The 17,739-nt window shown below is 37.5% G+C and overlaps 1 pseudogene across 1 annotated transcript in view; it reads left to right on the top strand.

Moving 5' to 3' along the window:
* The window catches only part of LOC307152133 (complement C3-like), a 340,855-nt pseudogene that overhangs the window by 34,945 nt on the left and 288,171 nt on the right, over positions 1–17,739 (top strand). The window lies entirely within an intron of this gene.

Genomic DNA, 17,739 nt, shown 5'->3' with positions numbered 1-17,739 from the left:
TAATAGAATTAAAAAAAAATTCTGTTGCTGTCAGTATTGTTTTTGGAAATTAGGCTACATTAAAATGCAATGGTCTCGTTTCAAAAGCATTGGTCAGTATGCTTGCGTCGACTTCACTGTAGCCTATATGTGCCCTGCTTCCTTTCCGTGAGTTCTGACCGAAAAATGGAAAATATCAAGCGCTTCCGTTTCAGAGTCCCTGTTTCATGTTTGTTAGCCCAGGACATTTTACAAATCCAGACCAAACGATGTTCTAGGCCATGTCCGGAATAAAGAGTAGCCTATCCATGTCACACAGACAGTAAGATTTAGGATTTTGACCATATACCTCGCAGTCACAGACCGCATCAACGTCAGTGAGCTATACGTATTTCGCCACAGGGTGTCACTGTGGCCTCAACCCTTCGCCTTCGCTTACTCTGAGCTCGATTGCTATGTCTGAGGTAAACCACCCCCTCCTCATTACCCTGCGCAGGAAGAAATGTAGGAAGAAATAAATGAAGAAATAAATAAATGTAGAAATACATAAATGTTGAAATAAATAAATGTAGAAATGAATAAATGTATAAATAAATAAAAGAATAAATAAATAAATATGGAAAAAAATAAATATATACATAAATAAGGAAATAAATCTATAAATAATTCTTTATTTTCGTTTTTTTTGCTTTTCTATGTATATTTATTTATATATTTATTTATTTTTTCTTTTTTACATTTATTTGTATATTTATTTATGTATTTATTTATTTTTAATATTGGCAGCTTTGGCATTCCATACATTGCGTGACACTTAATGGAAATGCAATCGCAAGTGTCTTAACTGTGAGTGTAAATGCAATTAAGAAAAAATAACATTTAAATATAGCCATATCACCCTGTAGCCCAAGACTGGTTGCCCACTGAAGCTAAGCAGGGCTGAGCCTGGTTAGTACCTGGATGGGAGACCTCCTGAGAAAAACCAGGTTGCTGCTGGAAGAGGTGTTAGTGAGGCCAGCAGGGGGTGCTCACCCTGTGGTCTGTGTGGGTCCTAACGCCCCAGTGTAGTGACGGGGACACTATACTGTCAAAAAGTACCGTCCTTCGGATGAGACGTAAAACCGAGGTCCTGACTCTCTGTGGTCATTAAAAATCCCATGGCATTTCTCGTAAAGAGTAGGGGTGTAACCCCGGTGTCCTGGCCACATTCCACACATTGGCCCTTACCAATCATGGCCTCCTAATAATCCCCTTACATTGAATTGGCTCTATCACTCTCTCTCCTCTCTCCACCTATAGCTGGTGTGTGGTGAGCGCACTGGCGCCGTTGTTCTGTGGCTGCCGTCGCATCATCCAAGTGGATGCTGCACACTGGTGGTGGTTGAGGAGAGACCCCTGATATGATTGTAAAGCGCTTTGGGTGTACAGTAGTACATATGAAAGCGCTATATAAATGCCTCATTCTATTCTATTCTAAATTACAATTTTGCCACAGTTTTTGCTTGAACATGTTAAACATATCTAATCATTTCTGTAATACATTTTAATTTAAATTTTGCAACTTATAAAGCGTTAAATTATGTATCCAATTTACATATTAAAACTAGTGTATGAAATGGCAAATGTAAATTTTATAATTGAATTTTCATTTTCATTTTGCACCAAATGTTGCACAAATGATGGGAAAATTTAAATTTAAATACAGAAATGCATTGCCATTTTACATATTGCATTGTCATTTTGCATATTACATTTCAAATTGAATATTGTGAAACTACAGTAATGAGTGAAACTACTGTGAAACTACAGTAATGAGTTACAATGACTTTTTTTTTTTTTAACAAATCATGCACAACCAAAGAAACAGAGCAACACTGTCTTGTAGAAACTGAGATATCAAAAATCAACACGTCTCTCAACAATGGTGGCAGTCATTTTGTTACTTATTTATTCATACTGCAGTGCATGCTGGGAGTTTTATACTATCCTGGAACCCAGCATGCATTGCGACATGAACCTTTTGATTGTCACCGTTATTGAGATTCATGTGCTGACAACAGCCATAAACACCTGATCATCAACGTCTTGGCTTTTTCTTTTTCTTTTATAAACTCACCGTTACAGCAGCCAGAGAGAAACTAATGTTATAGTCAAGGGTCAAGAGACCAACTGTGATTGGGAACAGCCTCTGAGTGTCGACTTTGAGCACTGTTAATTCACAGTATATTCCTGTAGGCTAGTTTCTCGAAAACGACAAATATAACCCATAATGCATTGTTTTCTACAGTATATTACTGTTTTAAAGGAAAATGGTATGATACTGTCAGAATTTGACATTACAACAGGGGTTAACAGTGTAATACTTGCTATATGATATGTGAAAAATAGTAAAGTAATTAAAACATTTTTCTTTAAAATATTAAACTTGCATCTAGGGTTTCAAGATTCAGTTAGGGCTCATTTAAAACCTAATTTTGTTAATATTGTTTTGTGCTCCAATTATTGATATGCATGTACAAGCTCTATTAAAGGGTTAGTTCACCCAAAAATGAAAATTCTGAACTAACCTTTTAAGAATTTAAGTATTTCTTACTATATCAAATTGTTCTACCTGGATTTGTTCAGTTTCCCCATAAAGTAATAGTTTACCAAATGTACACTTTGCATAATTACCAAATGTATTTTTAATGTTCATTGGACAAGATTGATTGTAAATAACCTGTGTGTGTGTGTGTGTGTGTGTGTGTGTGTGTGTGTGTGTGTGTGTGTGTGTGTGTGTGTGAGAGTGAGTGAGATAGAGATAGAGATAGAGATAGAGATAGAGATAGAGAGATAGATCAGGTCAATAGAAATTGGAGGATTTCACTTGTTTTGGTCACAAGATAATGATAATGATGATAACTGATAACTCATTTCAAGATGCTGGAAAAGTTGAAGACCATGAGAAACCTGCATTATATCGGCTGCTAACTCTCTCTTTCTCTCTGTTTTAGTCTGACGGTGTGCTAGTTCAGTTAAATACATTTAATATGGAGCTCAGTCCTGCTCAAACTGGTGAGTTTTATTGAGAACCACAAAAATGATAACCATTATCATTCTAATCAAGAGATCACAATCATCTGCTTTTTTTCTGGCTTGATACTCACCAAAGCAATCCAAAATGTCTCTCCTATGATCAGTTCTAATGACTCCTCACACTTCCCATGTCCCATGTGTTTCACCCCAGGTGGAGAGCAACATGTAGTCATAAGACCTGAAATCCCACGTGATCGGATTAAAGACACACCTGCTTACTGGCTCGTCACAGTCACAAGTAAGAAAAAAAAAACCTAGTAAGGTTAATAGATCTACAATCATCTGATTACAACATATTCCTTCATGTCTTGAATAATACAGAAAATGAAAATTCCTCTTTCCTCCTTCCAGATGAAGAGATCTCTCAGACAGTTGAGCAGGCCATCAGTGGAGACTTCATGGGACGGTTTATTGTCCAGCCCAGTGGTTCTGGAGAGCAGAACATGATCTACATGACTCTACCTGTCATTGCCACTCATTATCTGGACAGCACCAATCAGTGGGAGGCTGTTGGAATAGACCGCCGTAATGAAGCCATTAAACATATCAACACAGGTCAGCAGGATACAACAGATACACAGAATCTGACTATCGCTGTGTCCAAAATCACGTACTGTCTGAGTTGGTAATACACTTAAATATTTGAACTTCATGACCGTTAAAAGAGTATGTTCTATATAGTGTATAGTATGAATGAAATTCAGACATACTACATTCACCATGTTGTTACTGGCGACAGTTCACTGTCATTCATAAATCCTCTCCCGTGGCCTCATGGGATAGTAAATCGAATCCCATGTGTCCATAGTGTCCATCGAATGCAAACTCCAGAATCTAAGTAGTAGTACACTGTCTACTACACTGTTAACCCTTGCTGTAAAAAAAGGCGTAATTCAGACAGTATCATACCATTTTCCATTAAAACAGTAATATACCGTAGAAAACAAAACTAGCCTACAGGAATATACTGTGAATTAACATTGCTCAAAATCGACACTGAGAGGCTGTTTTCCCAATCACACCCTATACCCTCATTCACTATTCCCTACATTAGTTCACTAATAAAGTCCACTTGACAGAGTGAATGTAAAGAAGTGAGTGAATTGAGACACTGATGAACACCTGATAAGCAGAATCACTGAAGGACAGAGAAACAAGAACAGAAAAAAGAGAAACACAAAAACTACAATTGACTTCCAGCGACACTGAGTGTGAAACCAGTTTACAAACCAGTTTAACATTATTTCTTTCACACATGTACAAAAGTTCTTGTTGAGAATTAACAGAGATTTAGTTAATAATAAAGTTTGTTGTCACCATGATGGAGATCAGTATTTGCTTTAGTTGGTCTCTTGTCCCTTGACTACTTACCATTCATCTCTCTCTGACTGCTGTAACGGTGAGTTCATAAAACACATTTGTTATCGCAAGAAAGCCAAGAGGAAGATGATCAGATGTTTTTGGCTTTTGTGATAATGTCACAATCATCCTGGACATGTCTGATTCTCTGATCTTTTCTGTATTTATTCTTTGATTCTTCCTTATTTATTCTTTTTTTCTGTATTTATTATTTATATATGGTAAATATGAAATACCCATATGTAAATCTACAACATAAAATCAATACATAGTTCCCACAGGCCAATTAATGTCACGTGACCTCCCCGGAGACGCCATCTTTGAGGGCAAAAGCTGCTGTGTTTACAATGTTTTACCATACTGTCTATGAGTTTTACAAGCAAATTTCGAATATTTCTTTCCATTTATAATGTTACGAAAATCATGAAGAGACAAAGTGACAGAGATTATAAAGAGACTCTATTAACACAAGACAGAGAGAGGTACAATGCGAAAATTTCAGTCATAAATGGTGTGGATCCGTATGCGCTAACAAAGGAAGCACTGATTATGCAGCTTTGCCTCAGATACAGTATTATCATGTGTGCCATTATCTGGTATTGGCTAGGAGTTTTAATACATGTGAGCAATTCCGAGCCTGGAAATATGTGCATGAATATGAATATACACGTATGAAAATAAATAAAACTCGCGTGCAAATTAATTAATGTAATGCGGAACTACTTTATACGCGGGTTCTTTAGGGACATAATCTGAGATTGCCGTGCTGGAATGTGTGTGTGTGTGTGAATGTGTGTGTGTGTGAGAGTGAGAGTCGCGGGCGCGATCGAACAGTGGAAACAATGTTGTTTTTGTATGTTTTTAATATCTCGTCATTTTGTTCATACAGGACATAATTCAAACTGCAAAGTGTTAACTTATATTTGTGTACACTCGCAATAAAAAACAACAAATTCTTGCGTGTTTTGAGGGAGTTTCTTTCCTGTTTATCCTCGCCAGCCATAACCTCCGTCGTTGTTCTGACAAAAGCTTAGTCTTCTCACATTCATGAAGTCTAATGACGGGTATACTGTAAAATCCAAATTTAACTGAACCTCCGACACGATTTAAACATCCATTCACCCAGCAGGAGATGACCATTTTCACTTTTTATCACGAAATTAACTCGCTTCAGCTTCTTCTACTATTGTTCTGCCCACAGAAATGGCGCCGGGTCGGCAAATGCTAAAAAACTAAATTTAACTGAACCTCCGGCACGATTGGAACATCCATTGACCCAGCAGGAGATGACCATTTTCACTTTTTAATCACAAAATTTCCGTTTCAGCTTCTTCTTCTCATGTTCTGCATTGTAAGAATGTTGTGTTCTGCCCTCAGAAATGGCGCCGGGTCGGCAAATGCCCGTATGTTGTGACGTCATGTGGGAACTATGTATACTACAATAAGTTCTTATGAAAAATATCATAATCATATAGTGCATTAAAAAAATTTTAACTCCTGCTTATTCTGGACACACACAGACATCAACAATCAGCACATGAATCTCAACAATGGTGACAATCAAAAGTTTCATGTCGCAATGCATGCTGGGTTCCAGGATAATATAAAACTCCCAGCATGCACTGCTGCATGAATAAAAAAATATATATTGCCACCATTGTTGAGATTCATGTGCTAAATTGTGATATCTCTGTGTTTCTAAAAGTCAGTGTAGCTCTGTTTCTCTGGTTATGCATGTGTTAAAAAAAAAAAAAAAAAAACCTTGTAATTTACTGTTGTGGTTTCACAGTGTGGTAATGTAACACTTTTAATTGAGGATTTAACTCTGAATGAGTGAAAATGAATACTTTAGTGAATGAACAGGCAATATGATGATTTTGTCATCATAACCACACTCATTCATAAACTGTGTGTGTGCACAAGTGTGACTTGCAAAAACACAGCTCAAGCAGCAAAAAAAAAAAAAAAAAAAACTAATTAATGTTTTAGCATCAGCATCCCAACTAAAGCAAGCACTGATCTCTATAATGGTAACTTCAAATCAAACATTTTCAATTAAACATCTTAATAACAACTTCCGTAGATGTATGACAGAAATAAAGTCATACTGGTTAATAATAAGTAGGGCTGGGCGATAAAACGATAACGATAATTATCGCGATATAATTTTTCTCGATAAAACGATATCAAGAGGTCGATAAATGTTCGATAATGTTTATGCGCCAAAAGCGGAACGAAACTCATTTGAACCGCGCGCCACACGGACCATTTATCCGCTCGGCTCAAAGTCCAAACGGCAGCGCGAGCGCGAGCTCACTAGAGCAGATGCGTTTACTGATCGGTCTCGGTCACGAAATCCAGTGAGAAGCGCTTGAGTTCAGCGAAGAACACAAATGTCTCCGTGATTTAAACCAGTTTAAAGGCAGATGAAACAGCGCTGACAAACAGGAGAAACACTGTGCGCAGCGATACAGTCTGAAGGCTTTTCCGTCTACAAATTCCCATCATTTACCATGGATTTACTGTAACGTAACGTTAGCCTAGTAATATCAACTGCACCATGAAATCTGGGATATACATATTGAATTGTATTATATTATTAATGTAGACAATGTATTAAAGGACTAATGGAATATAATTACAGTATTTAATAATGTATTTAGGCTACTGTTTTTCATACAAATACCATAGAAACCATAAAGTTACACTTTGCCATGATAGAGGTGCTACAGGCTATGCCTGGTTTCATCTGTGGTTGTCATGATCTAAATGCATGATACTGGATGACCAATAGTTAAGTTTAATAAAACTCAAACAGTCAGAATGTTACATTTTACCAAAAAAAAAAAAAAAAAAAAATTAGCACATGCAGAAACTAAGAAATTGTCCAATAAATATATTTATTTTGTTAAGGAAAAATGACAAATGTTTGAATGTTCTACCTCAGATTTGTGAAATGATCACCTGTTTGGCAAGTGTTTGTCATGATATGTTCTGACAATAAAGAGTAGTTTAAAACCACAGTTAACGCTTTTACTTAGGAGCAAAAATATGCCTTTAAACTTGAAAGAAATAAAGATTTGACTTTTATCGTGATAATTATCGATATCGACTGATATAAAAAAATTATCGTGATTTTTTTTTTTTTGCCCATATCGCCCAGCCCTAATAATAAGTGCAATAATGTGTAATGGCTGGAGGTCAGTTGTAGGTCTTGTGTTTCTCTATTTTCTGTTCTAACAGCAGGTGTTCATCACTAATGCTCAACAATCACTTACATATTCCCTTAATTATCTCACTGCAACACTGTCTCAATGTTACTTTTACTCTTTGTAGTGTGGATTTCCCTGTGGGGTTGAAAGGGTTAACAGTGTAAGATAAAAAGACACACCCACAAAATGTATTTTAACAGTAATAAACTGTAAGTTATAAAACAGGTTTATACTGGCAACACTGTTGCCAGTAGTTTACTGTAAAATCTTGTTTTGTGGGTCACCGTTATGTTGAAGAGTAGAGCCTGTGCTTCAGTCCAGGAGAAGATCTACAAACATTGATGATTTGCTGCATGTTGCTTTATTTAACAGGCGGTGACTGTGTAGTTGCTGGTCCAGTGGAAATCTCTTTATTTACAAAAGTTTTGTTGTGGTTTCAAATGAAATAAGTTCACAGTAATACTTTGCTCACGTTATTAATGCATTATAAATTTTAGTTAATACATTTAAATGACAGTTGGTCAATTTAAGGCAGTCGGTTTCTGTAAGTGAAATTAGTTAACAAGAGTTTTAGTGCATTTTTACAGTAAAGAACTGTACAATTAACAGTAAATTACTGGCAACAGTGTTGCCAGTATTTTACTGTAAAAAAAAAATGGTAAGGTCTAACAGTGTAGGTCATCCAGGGGCATTTTTGCCTACTGTTTTTCCAATACTATGCATCCGCACATACTACTCTGTTGGCGTACTGTTTTTCTCATGCAATATAGTAGGGGAAGTATTTTATTTCAGACGCAGTGTATGATTTGAATAAATAAAAAACCCTGAAAGATAACTCTTAAGAAAATCTTGGATTCAGCATCACAACATTTTATAAATATAAATATAAATACATATAAATGATGAACAAAGACAAATACTCTTTTTTTTTTTTTTGCATTATTAAGGTTATCAACAGCAGCTGAGTTACCGTAAATCAGATGGATCCTACGCTACCTGGACAAACAGGCCGAGCAGCACATGGTAAATTCATTTGTGTTTTTGGAGAAATAAAATGTCAAGTTTTTCCAGTGGTACATGTTTTATTATTTATAATGATAACAATAATAATAATAATAATAATAATATGGTATCTGAAGTGTTTTTAAAGTCAAATATAAGGCTTTTTTAAAAACGAATGCCATGTGCCCATCCAGATCAGATACAATCTCAAAATAAAAGTGTTTTACTTAATCAAACAGGCTGTGCACACATTCAACTACAACACATTCAGTGTCCTGCCCTGATAGCAATGTCTGTTTTGTCTTTGTTTCATGTTTCTTTGCTTGTCTTGTGCCTGAGCACACGACTCTGTTTGTGTTGGCCATGTGCTCCTCTCGTCCCGTTTGCTGTTACTACGCCCCCTTGTTTAGTCCTTCCCTGCAGGATGTGAGATTAAAATAAGTGTGTCCCAAAGTATGTTGAAAAGAGGATGCCAGAAGTCCCCAGGTGGTCTACTATTTCCGGTGGATTTTCGAAGTGTGGATCTGTGCTCACCATGGCTGCGTTCCAGTCCAAAATTGTCATGCCCTTCACTCGCTAACTTCCCTCCGTCTCGTTCACTCGGATGTACGTCATTGCTTACGATGCACGAGTGCCCACTACTGGCGGAAACTGCAATGGGCTGAACTGGAACATCCTAAGCCCTTGATCACTTGGAATCAGCTATAGAGTTGATTTATTATTTACATTTTTTTCCCTTTAAGAATGTTTAATGCAGCATCCAAATGTATATAGGTGTGTGTGAAAAAATATATATATAATTGATATATCAGAGTTGTTTGTTGTGGTGGTGATTAGAGATTTGTGGTGATGTCACAATTGTACTGCATTGTGGGACATATAGGTGCCTGAAGTGTAGGCCTACATATGAAGTAGACTCAAAATCGAGGGAGCGAGTGTCTGTCCATATAAACTTCCCTCGTCCACTTCACGAAGTGGAACGCACTTCAAAATGGCGGCGGGGATTCCCCCGAGGGGAAGTGCTTAGGGAAGTTCGTAAGTGCGTGTCTAAAAGTGGACTGGAACGCAGCACAAAACAGCTCATATTACCCATAACCCACTGCGCTTTGGAGCAGGAACTACAAACACGAGTAAAAAGTGTTAAAAAACTACAAAACATGGCGGATATGCGCGAACAACAATGAGAGGTTTAGATAAAGGTTTGAGTGACTAATCAAAGTTTAACCTGATAAAAAAATATTTATTTAATGTTATCCATGTTATATTTCATCTGCATTAACAAGGTCGAGTTTTAGAAAGATCCGTTTGGCCATTAACTTTTAAATCATTGTTATGCATGAATATGAGAAGAGTCTCCGCAAGAAAGACCCACGACTGCAGATCATCGTGCTTCTACATTTCTCTCCAATACGGTAGGAAATGAAATGAAATGAAATGTGGAGGATTTATCTTTGACAAGATGATTGACAGGTCAGTTTACTGTGACAGGATGCATCAGAGAGCAACCATATGACATGATAGTATGTCCTAAAGCTTATCTACTATTCTTCTACACACTCAAAAGTATGTACTCTTTCTTCACAAAAAGTACATACTTTCAGGGCATAGTATAAGTAGGTGAATTATTCCTAGTTTGCTTGATTGTGTTCACCTGATCATCATGTGTCCTGCTTCTGCCTGTGTCCTCCCATTCTCCTGCAGGTTATTTCACCAAAGCTGTGTCCGAAATTGCCCCCTATACCCTTAAAGGAGTCATAACCTTGTATTACCTTGGATACCTACTGCTGTATTATAGTCTTTCAGGCCCTTCTAAAAAAGAAAAGTGAAAAAAAAAATAAACACAGAGCTCCTCTGACCCTTATTTCTGAAGGCATTATTGTCTCGCGAGATCTGATGCGATATTTTGGCTGTCGTGGACAGTCATTTTAATAATGCAAATGAGGGGCGTGTTGATTGGTGGCAGGAAGGAGGGGGGTTGACACCGCAGGTAACGCTTTAGCATATCATTCCAAAATGACATCATGGCGCAAGTTATGAATGAACCCGACCTGGCCGCGACCGGCTTCCCGGCCAGTGTATAAGTATGAGGCGCCGTTTAGGGCTTAAATCAAACTTCATTCACGCACACATATATGAAACACGCTTGCATACATACTAAGTAGTCACACATACATGTATATGAACTCTCCACGCACATACTCATATGAGACGCGAGCGCACACACACACAAACTCGCGCACATAAGTTACTCATATAAGACGCGAGCACACACACACACACACACAAACTAGACGGCTCCTCATATATAAGCGTTAGGCAATCAATATACAATAGCCGAATTCATGATGATCTCAGTCATTTGTTGTTTGCAAAGTAACGTTAGCAGCCATTCCCCATGTTTACCTCGAAGCTAATACTCCCGCTAGCATACAATAGCCGCATTAGCAGCTGCTGTTTGTTACACACAGTAGAGCAATAAAAACACATTCTTACCGTTTCAATTGCAGGCAAGTCTCTGATTGTTGAAAATGGCCCCTTTTTCCCGAGCTTCGATGCCAACTTCGCCTGATATTGCCTCAAATTTGTGAAGGATTCCGGCGTAAAATGTTTAGTTAGCACAGACACATAACGTTAAGCCAGTGGGAAGGGTTGTAGGAACCGCGTCATTAAAAATGAATTTAATCCACTGGTCCCTGACAGCTTGGTCCGTTCTTGGGAGAGAAAACACATTTACATGTTGATTCTGGCAGTCAACAACAGAGCAACTCAGTGTGCACTATGTTTCTCCATCTTTCTCGAGTCGACTGAACTAATATGAGGGGGAGAGGGGCGGGCTTCCCGCGGCATAGGTTTGCGGTGTCCATATATGGTATATCCTGCCCCGTCATGACGTCAAGACGGGGCTGAAATCAAAATCTCGTATTTGAGTGCGCGTGCACGCGCGCTGGTTTATTTACCCTGAGGTAAACAAACGCTTCACTTTTAAATATCGGCTTCCCGGCCAGTGTATAATCGTTAGGTAATCATAACATACATTGATTCTCGTGGAAAAGTGAAAATTGCAGGTTATGACTCCTTTAAATAAATCACTATTTGAGGGGACCTTCATTTGCAGTGGTGTCCGAAACCATAGTGGACATTACCCAGATAGCAACATTGTTTCGGCCCAGATACGGCCCACATCTGGCACTTGTGGAATACGGATCTGGCCCACATGCAGCGTGGAATGACGGCCCTTGTGTGGCTCACTCCTTTTTCATTAGTGGATTTAGGGAGCGATTTTCGGATTCAGCCCTAGTGTCAAGTATCTGGTTCCCTGAGCGGATCTCACCACCGGTGTCTTCTGTTGAACACCAACCCACCCCCCACCTATTTTGCCGATACCATAATAATGTGTTTATAGAAAGACCAAAAAAAACTGATTACTGTGCAGATACTCATAAAATCTACTGTATATACTGAATGTTCTTTTTTTTTTTTATGACGATGATGTGCACAGATAAATCATTTATATTAAATACTGCTATGTTTTTTTTTTTTTTAAATGGCCATTTTGATTTTCTGGTGACTTTAACAGTCACATTAAGCAGTATCACGATTACTGTTTTTCAGTCCTAAAATTAAATAAATAAATAACTTAGACTTTTCTTATGCCATTTAAGATATTTAAGACTTTTCATGAGCTTAATTATTATCCTTATTATTCTGCTTGGCTGTTAAAGGCTGACTGCATATGTGGCTAAAGTCTTCATCATGGCCAATAACTTAATTGCTATGGAGGACAATGTGATCTGCAGCGCCCTCAAGTGGCTGGTTCTCCACAAACAACTGGCAGACGGCTCCTTTAAAGAGGATTCACCTGTAATTCATGGAACGATGGTGGTAAGTTGAATGTTATCTTATGATTGTCATGACTGACTGTATTTGAGTTCACCTGGTTGGAGGCAATGATGGTATACCAGTAGTTGTGCATGAAATGATTACAGTAAACTACAGTACAAAGAAAAAACATTATGTGCCAAGGTATAGGCCCAATTCTATCGTAGGATCTTCATGGAGCTGAAAGTGGTCATTGAAGCACAAAGTGTGCTATTATATTATAACTTTGCCAGACAGAGCATCCTCTAATGGGGCCATGCTGACCAGCCAAACCAAAACTCAGCTATTAGAATGATTTGTGATAAAGTCTGTTTATGTGTGCTTTATTCCAGGGTGATGTACAAGGTAAAGATGCCGATGCCTCTCTGACGGCCTTTGTTGTGATTGCCATGCAAGAGGGCAGAGAGATCTGTGCTGGATCAGTTGGTGTAAGTACAGTCAGCAACATCAGCACGACCAAATTAATATTCATGCATTTGTTTTCAGAAACATCTATATGCAACAGAATGAAAGAGAATGCAGGGTCTTGAGATTTGATCTAAGTCTAACTTCTTGCACACTCTTTTATAGAGTCTGCATGAAAGTATCAGGAGGGCTGTTGCTTTCTTAGAAGGTCGACTTCCACAACTGACCAATCCTTACGCTGTTGCGATGACGTCCTACGCCATGGCCAATGCTGAAAAACTCAATAAAGAGATCTTGATGAAACATTCCACCAAAGGAGAAGGTTTGTATTTGCTTACTTAATTAATTTTTTTTTTTTTTTTTTTTTTTTTTTTTTACTTTTAGACACACATATAGCAAGACGATTTAAATTGATTTAATAATTTCACTCACCTATCATTTGAAGAAAAATATCCATCCTGCTGTCTATTTAAATGTCTATATTAAAAGAGCACGTTCAGTCATATTTAGTGAAGATGACTGATGCTCAGTTTGGTATACTGTCCTGTGATGTCCAGCTGGTGTCTTCCTTCGTTTTAAATTTGGAGCTGCAGCTTGAATGGCAGCTTGGTAAATTTAATGGCGATTACATGTTCAATATCTCTACCCTCCATAATGAATTCACTTGCTAGATTACCAACAGAAGCAGTTAAAACTAATTTCAAGTAAATTACATCTCTATGATGATTGGTTCATATATGAAGGGAGGTTCGCCTCCTTAAATACTCAAAGCAATAGTTTCTGGCTATGGATTCGCTTCCCCCTCCCTTTCTCACCCTCAAGACTCACTTTAGCACGGTTTTCTGAACGATTGTAATTACATTGGCAGATTAGTCACGTTCATGGGAAAGAGCAGTGATGGACTTCAGTAATATTTTATTTTATATTATATGTAACAGCGGTGAAATTACAAACATGGAACACACATTCTGTGATGCACTGTTAAGCCTTGCTGTAAAAAAGGCACAAATTCTGATAGTTTCATACCATTTTCCATTAAAACAGTAATATACTGTAGAAAACAGTGCATTCTGGGTAATATTTGTCGTTTTCGAGAAAATAGCTATACTGTGAATTAACAGCACTCAAAATCGACTCTGAGAGGCTGTTTTCACAATCACACCCTATACCCTCATTCACTATTCCCTGCATTAGTTCACTAAGATAGTCCACTTGACAGAGTGAAGAGTGAAGTGAGAAACTGATGAACACCTGATAAGCAGAATCACTGAAGGACAGAGAAACAAGAACAGAAAAAAGAGAAACACAAGAACTACAACTGACTTCCAGCCACTGAGTGTGAAAACAGTTTACAAGCCAGTTTAACATTTTATAGATATTTAATATTTATTAATCATATGTCTGTGAATCTACAGCATGAGATCCACCAATGTTTCTGTAATCAGTTATTCTGAAGGATATTGAAATCATATAGTTCATTAAAACATTTTGAACTCCTGCTTGTCTAAGACACACACAGTTCAAGCGGCCAGAAAAAAACTAATGTTAAAAAGTCAAGGGTCAGCATCCCAACTAAAGCAAACACTGATCCCCATAATAGTGACTACAAACCAAACATTTTCAATTAAACATCTTGCACAAAGGCAGTCTGTCTGTCACTGTTTTTAAATTGATTTAGGACCTATTTTTTTTATTTTATTTTATTTTTTAATGATGATATTGTTGTTTGAATATGATGCGTGAAAGTGTGTCTATGTATTTACCTGTAAGTGCCTCTATGTCTATTTGAAACCGAGCTGCTGCCACTTGCCAGGACACTCTTGTAAAAGAGATTTTTAATCTCAAGGAGTTTTTTATCCTGGTTAAATAAAGGTTTGAATGAATGAATGAATTCTGCTTGTTAACAGCAGGTGTTCATCACTAATGCTCAACAATCACTTACATATTCCAATAATTATCTCACTGCAACACTGCGTGTTGCCAGTACAACACTGTTGCCAGTAATTTACTGTTGATTTTACAGTTCTTTACTGTAATGTTACAGTATGTTATTGTAAAAATACCATGCTCTAAATTAAAACTCATGTTAACTTGTTTCCTTTCGCAGAAACTGACTGCCTTCAATTGACCAAATTTCATTTAAATAATATTTATAATGCACTAATAATGTGAGCAAAGTATTACTGTGAACTTATTTCATTTGAGACCACTATAAAAAATATTGTAAATAAAGAGATTTCCACTGCGTCATCAACTACTACACAGTCACCACCTGTTAAATAAAGCAACATGCAGCAAATCATCAATGTTTCTAGATCTTCTCCTGGACTGAAGCACAGGCTCTACTCTTCTGCACAATGGTGACTCAAAACAGGGTTGTCAGCACTGTAAAAAAATGGTAATCTACTGGCAGCTGGTTGCCAGCAATGTCCTGTAATTTACAGCCCTTTACCATTAATTTACAGCTCTCCTTTTTTACAGTATATTACCGTAAAAATACCATGGAAAGTAACTCGTATCATTTGGGAAACCGATTGCTTCACACAGTTTGAGTTTAAAAACTAGTATTCACACTGATAGTACTGTGAACTTAATTAATTTGAGTCCACTGAAAATTCTCTTAGTATAAAACTGCAAACACCTAATGTGTAATAGTGAATTCATTCAAAACATGACTAAATCGTATATAAAACGTGCAGTGTTGGGGATCCTTCAGGAGCAGGTTTGGGAAACACTGTTTTTGGATATTTTGATACAAAATTCTTACATATTGTACCTTTTAAGGCAGTCAGTTTTTGCAAGTGAAATGAATTAACTCGAGTTTTAATTTGGTGCATTAATTAAGTTTCACAGTAACATACTGTAGATTACAGTAAAGAACTGTACAATTAACAGTAAATGACTGGCAACAGTGTTGCCAGTATTTTACTGTAAAAAAGCCTGGTAAGGTCTAACAGTTTGTGAAATGAATAACTAGGAATTGTATTAACATTAAATGGTTCTTCCATTTTCCTCAAAATCTTGGGTAGGCTGTGCCTACCAGTTTACAATAACAGTAATGGAACACAGTCCTGTCATTATTCCTGCTTTGTGTTTGAATCAGCCGGTAGGTCCTGGACTGTCACTGGACAGCATCATCACTCAATGGAGGCGACGGCCTATGCTGTGCTGGCACTTGTGAAGGACAAAGACTTTGATAAAGCAGGAGAGGCAGTGCGCTGGCTGCGTTCACAACAGTCCCAATTTGGTGGATCCGGCGCCACACAGGTATCACATCATTATTTTTTTAAATTCATGTTCCTCCTCCCGAAGCAGCCTGTCACTCACATCAGATCCACCAATAGCAAACCACAAAAGCATTTTTTTGTGTGTACACAACCACCCTATAATGATAAAAATCCACCCATTCCTTTTTTATTCCCATAAATAAGCACTGTCTCAGAACAAGCCATTTGCAGATTCTGTACAAAGTGACATCAGTTTGCACAGGCTGTTGACGGACAGTATTAGCATGGTTTCCGCCCTGAGCGATTTGTACACTGTCCGCCATTTTCTGCAGGCCAGAGCAGCTGTAGTGACAAGAATGTCTCATAAGCAAATTTGTGCTTGGTTTTTGGATGTAAGAGTGAACATAAGTCTTCATGTACTCCCGTCATCAGAGACGCTGAAGACGCAGTGGATTCGTTTTTATTTTTGAAGGGAATGCGCCCCCTTATACCTAAATGCGTTTATGTCTGTGTGAATCATTTTACACCAGACTGCTTTGTAAAAAAGGGACAATACAAAACACAGGTTTTGATAAAAAGCTGTTACTCGAGGATGGATCAGTACCAACTGTTCATGATTCAACTTATAGTCCCCGGATCGATACTGGTCTCAGCAGTAATGAAAGGGATAGCGCGCGCTTAAGGTCTGTATATATATTTTTTGCTGTTAGTTGTAACGAGTGGTTTTGTGTAATTCACTGTGTATGTTGATGATAATGCATAAGACTTTAATGAGCACTTGTACTGTGATTTATTCAGCCCTGACAGTGACTTTCCAGAATGAAAACAAACGCTTCATGTTTTGTGTGAAGTACGATAAACTTCATAAAGTTCAGGAAAGTTATAGCCATCATTCGGATGGGGTCCAATAATCCACATAGCAACATTGTGACGTCCCAGATCTGGCCCAAATAGCAATGCCAGATGTTAGCCAAGAGCAAAGAAATAAAGCAGAACTGGACCTTATCTGAGCCACAACATCTGTGTATATTAAATATGGAGTCATCTCAGCCTTAATAAGCCTGTTAACAAGCAGAATCACTGAAGGAAAGAAGAGAACAGAAAAAGAGACGAGCAGAAACACAAGAACTACAACTGACTTCAGCCACAGTCTCAGATGAAATCAACTGAAGATAAAAGAAGACATTAAATCTTTGAAGATCTCAGCAGAGGAGGATTAAACAACTCCACAAACAGCATTACCAGCTTGATGTCTGTGTGTGTCAAAAAAATACCCACAGTGTATTTAAAAATCAAAAATCTGATCTGTTGCAAGAAAGTATTGTTGGTGAATATAGTCTATTAATAATAAATAACCACTTTTGGCCGAGGATAAGATAAGTGAATTATTCTACTTTATGATGCTGAATACTACTTCACCTGATCATCTTCAATGCTGGCTTCCTTTGCAACTAATTATATGTTTTGGTAAACATTGTTTCAAAGACAACAAACTCCCATAAAACGACAAGAGTCAAACTGCCCAACTAGAGGAAATGTTGATCAGCATAATGATGACCAAATATATACTTGAACTTTAGCTTAAAGTTTACTAAAACTTA

This window comes from Squalius cephalus, assembly GCF_949319135.1.
Source record: "Squalius cephalus genome assembly, chromosome: 2".
Classification (NCBI taxonomy): Eukaryota; Metazoa; Chordata; class Actinopteri; order Cypriniformes; family Leuciscidae; genus Squalius; species Squalius cephalus.
This window is presented reverse-complemented; position numbering and strand designations above follow the sequence as displayed.